Source organism: Pholcus phalangioides, unplaced genomic scaffold, assembly GCF_987345545.1.
Source record: "Pholcus phalangioides strain wild (caught in Gottingen) unplaced genomic scaffold, Ppha-v1.0 ptg000021l_1, whole genome shotgun sequence".
NCBI lineage: Eukaryota > Metazoa > Arthropoda > Arachnida > Araneae > Pholcidae > Pholcus > Pholcus phalangioides.
In genome coordinates, this window is record NW_028301614.1 from 7,265,872 (window position 1) to 7,270,996 (window position 5,125).

Sequence of the window (5,125 nt, forward strand, 5' to 3'; positions counted from 1 at the left end):
GCTCTGAAAATTACATCTTTTGGTGATATCCCAGTTGTGACTTGTGTGCTAACAGACTCGCTGTCCTCACGATACATCGTCAGAGGTATTCCTACATCAGTAGAGCTTTCTGAGGTGGCCCAGGAGCTGGAACATAATGATCTTACTCCACTTAATATCCGTAGAATTCTTCGTAATAAACAACCTACAACTTCAATTATAGTGACGTCATTGGGCTCTTCAATGCCTGCTGAACTTAAACTTTGGTACCAATTATTCAGACCTGATCTATTCATTGAACGTCCCCAACTTTGTCTACGTTGTTTTCAGTTTTCTCACAGAACAAAGTTCTGCCGGTTATCATCCCCCCTTTGTCTTTATTGTGGTGAAAATCACCTTGCCAAGGACTGTAAAGGTGTGAAAAGATGTAAAAATTGTAACTCTGAAAATCATCTACCCACTGATAAGCTTTGTCCTAAGTATCAAAACGAAGTGAGAGTATTGAATTACAAGTTAACTAAAAATGTCCCGATCCATGTTGCTAGACAGGCATGCAGAACATCCAGCAGTTCATATGCAGGAGTAACAGCTTCATCAATTTCTTCGGATAGTTTTCAGTCTTTTAAATTGGACATAATGAATGCAGTTTCTTCCGAACTAAAAAAATTCAGGGAGGCACTTGTTGAAGAAACAAAGCAGTCTATTGTGGAAGCAATCACACAAGCAATAAAAGAGGTTATTCCCGACATGTTGAAGTCCCTGATGGAGGGTGTTCAACCTAATTTGATGGATCCGAGAAATGTTCGAAAGAGGCCTAGCTCACCGGAGAACTTAATATCTGATGCAATTCAGTTTAACCCTGTTCGAGGAGGTAAATCTAAATTACCTCGTGAACTGGGATCTCCATCGCAGAGCAGTGGAAAGTGAATGAAATCATGGTTTTGTTTGTTTTTTTTCCCCCCCTTTTTTTGCCAACTACTTTTCTTTTGAAGAGCTTAATCAGCTCCTTTTTTTTTGATTTTCATGTCAAGTCGACGTCATATAAGGTTATCTTAATGTTTTTATGTTTTGTGGAAATGAAGTTAATTTCCCAGTAGTAAGCATGGTGCAGTAATTTTTTTAACACTGAGTTTTTTATGCCTAATTTTAGAAATTTCAATATCCTTCAATGGAATGTCAATAGCATCTCTTCAAAAATTACAATTCTTAAGCAGTTTATAGATAAATTTGATATTCTGGTTTTCCAGGAAACATGGCTCTCTCCGTCCAAAAAATTCTTTCTTCCTGGTTTCCATATTTATCGTCTTGACAGGAATTACTCCTCAGGTGGTGGTATCATTACAGCCATTCGCTCTTCAATATCCTCTAAATTGGTGTGGTCCTTCTGTGATCCCTCAATGGAAATTCTTATCACGCAAGTTTTTATCAACAATAAATCCTTTTTCCTAATCAACATATATAGACCTCCTTCTCCCTTTTCATCAGGTCCTTTAGACCAGGCTATTTCACATGTTTCTGGTGATTTTTTATTACTTGCTGATATGAACTGTCATAATAAAGCATGGGGTAGTAATCACGACTCTAGTGCGGGCAATCAATTATACAACTGGATCCTCCAAAATAACATTTGCCTTTCTCCTCCCAAATGCCCAACCTTTTATAGAGGTTCTACAGCATCTTATATTGACTTGTGTTTCAGCTCTCCCAACTTAAATCGTCATTTGATCTGGTCTACAACTGCTTCTCTTTACAATAGTGATCATATTCCAATTCGGATTTCTTTACCCTCATACCGTCTTGCTGCCATCAATATAAAACATTCCATTCACTGGCCTACTGTTGTCGCTCATCTAAAAGAGATCAACATGGAATCAATTTATAATAATCTTTATGACCAGATCAAACAAGCAGTTCATTCATCCTATAGGAAAAAACAAAAAACATTCTCTTACAAATTAAGACTTGATCAGGATGGACGTCAATTACTTAAGAGAAAGAAATGTCTGTTCCGTACTTATCGTAGAATTCCTTCCATTCAAAACTTAATCAATTACAAACAGCATGCTGCCATTTTCAGGCGTCATCTTAGAATCCTTCGGTTCAAAAATTTTGTTTCAGAGATAATGCCACTTTCTTCCCCTTCACAAATTTATTCAGTTCTTCGTAAACATAAATATGTGGCTTCTAAGTCATGGGATAATTCCAACCATATTTTTTCTACTGCTCAGAATAATGTGGTAACTCCTTCAGACCAAATAGCTCTTCTAAAATCTCATCATTTTCCAACATTCAATGATGTTCCTTGTTCCTTGTTTATTGGCCCACCTCGATCATTTTGTGACACCACTAATAGTTCCTTCACTGAAGGTGAACTCATGAAAGCTATCAAGTCTGGCAGATCAAATACACCAGGTCCAGATGGCATTCCTCTTAAAACTTTCAATCATCTCCCCAAAAAGGGACTGGAACTTTTATTACCCTTTAATAATTTATGGCAAACTTCAACTTGTCCTCACTCATTCAAAGAGGGCAGAATCATTTTTATACACAAATCTGGTAAATCACCATCTGAGCCGAAATCCTTTCGTCCTTTGACACTTATTAATACAATTAACAAAATCTTTGAAAGAATAATTCTTTTCAGACTAAATTGGATCTCATTGAAATTCAATATTTTTCCTCCATGTTTTTATGGGTTCAGAATTAAAACAGGGTCAGAAGCTTGTCTCAGAGACATTGTATTTAACATTCATAAGTCTTTTCAAAGGAAGGAAACCAGTTATTTGTTGGCATTGGATATTCGTTCTGCATACGATTCTGTAAAGCACAATTTGTTAATTCACAAACTGGCCAGGATGGGTTTCCAAGGTCTCATACTTGATTGGCTCTATGAATACTTGACTCATAGATCTCATTACATTGATTGGAGAGGAGATAAATCCCAAATATTTTCTCCGTCCTGTGGTCTATTACAGGGCTCCTCATTATCTCCCATCCTTTTTGCTCTTTTTACACTTGACATAGTCACATATATTCCAAATCATACAAGTATTTTTATTTTTGCTGATGATATTTTCCTTTATACGAGTTCAGATGATGGTACTACAGCAGAATTAAATATGAAAGAATCCATTTCGCAAACTCTTTGTTGGGCCAGAAATAGCTCTTTAGATATCTCAGTAACGAAATCCAAATTCTCCATCTTCTCGAGAAAACGAAATGTTCACTTTCCTTCTTTTGTCATTGACAATATTCCCATTCCTTATGACCCTTTTATTAAAATTTTAGGTATTTACTTCGAGCGCACTTTACGTTGGAAAAAACACATTCATCATCTTCATTCTAAGGGTACCTATAGTCTAAACATTTGCAAATCCATTAATCATGCCTCGAGGAATATTCCATGTAGTTTTATCAAACCGGTGTTCAGAAACATTATTACAGGTATTCTTGGGTATGGATCAGTCATTTGGCTCAATGCAGCTGAGTCTTCTCTTCTTAAACTTAACACAATTTATAATTCAGTCATGCGCTCAATTCTCTGCCTGCCAAGGTCCACTAGAATCAACAAAATGAAAATGATTCTTGATTTTCCTAAATTTCAGGATCTCTTACTCTTAAGGATCACCAATTTTTGCATTAACTCAACTGCTTCTCCTACTCAGGGTCCATCCAACCTTTTGAATACTGGTTTTAACAAACTTGCTCCTCCTTTGTCAAACAAAATGGACCAATTTTTGGCACACTGTCAGTTCTTTCCACTGCCTGTTATTCAACCAGTATTTCCAAATGAGCCTTGGCGGCCTGACAATATCTCTATTATCACAGATTCAATTTTATTTCAACAATTCCCCAAAATTCCAGGTGTTCAACATCTCTTTCAAAGTTTTCTGGATTCTATTGATCCAAATACAATAATACTAGCAACAGATGCTTCAAAGAAACAATATGTTTCTTGTGGTGCTTACTATCCTGCACAAAATACTATTAGAACTTGGTTTGCTCATCCTGACTCTTCAATTTTCTCAGGGGAAGCCTTGGCCATTTCAATGTGTTTAAAAACATTTCTTCCTAATAACAAACAATGTATGATGATCTTTTCGGATAGCAAATCAGTTTTGTTGGCATTGAAATCATTCTCTTTCCGTTCTCACACTGTCATTCATCTTCTTCATTCACATTTAAACTGGGCCAGTTCTTTCTCAGAACATATTTCACTTATCTGGGTTCCTAGTCATTCAGGCATCATTTTAAATGAAATAATAGATAGAAGTGTTCGTCTTATGGCTTCTTCTGTACAGGCTCCTTCTCCTACGCACATATACCCTGAGGACCTTCGTGCAATTTTTCACCAGAAATTTAAAAACTCAAATTCAGTCTCTCAGAGAAGTTTACTTCCAGAATTTTCTGGCTTCTATAAGTCCTGTGAAAAGTATTCCCATCTCTTTTCTTCTCGGAAGTTGGAAATTTTGTTTTTCAAACTCATTGTTAATAGGGCTCCTCTTAACACTTATTTACATTTTATACACGAACTGGATAGTCCAAACTGTTCACACTGTGGTGAGTTGGAAACTTCTGAGCATTTTCTTTTTCACTGTTCTAAGTTCTCTCATATTCGGAATCAGACACTTAATATTTGCCATCCTCAAATAAACAATTGGAATAAATTTCTTTCTACTTCTCCTAAAGTTGCGATTCAGAGGTTAGAAGAATTCCTTACTCTATGTAATCGCTGGTAATTTTGTTTTTTCGGTTTTTTGGGTTCCATTTTTTCTCTACACACACTCATCAAGGGACTACATATCATTAGCATTTTGTTTGTAACCAAGATCGTCCCCTTGGTTTGAAGAAATCATACTCTCCTTCCCGCTCATCACCATTTTCGTGTTTTTTTTTTTTTTGTCAAATTTTTGTGTTTCCTTGATGGTTGTATTACTTTGTATTTTTCATATGCCTTACCTGTGGTTTTTTTTTTTTTTTTTTTTTTTTTTTTCTTTTCTTTTCTCCCTCTCTCCCCCCTTTCACTTCAGGGATTAGCCTTGGCAGCATAGAGCCCTGAATAATAAGACCAAGACCAAGACCAAGACGACGGAGGAGTTCGTTGTTTACTAACAGTCGCTGTCATTTACGGAAACAAAAAGAGATC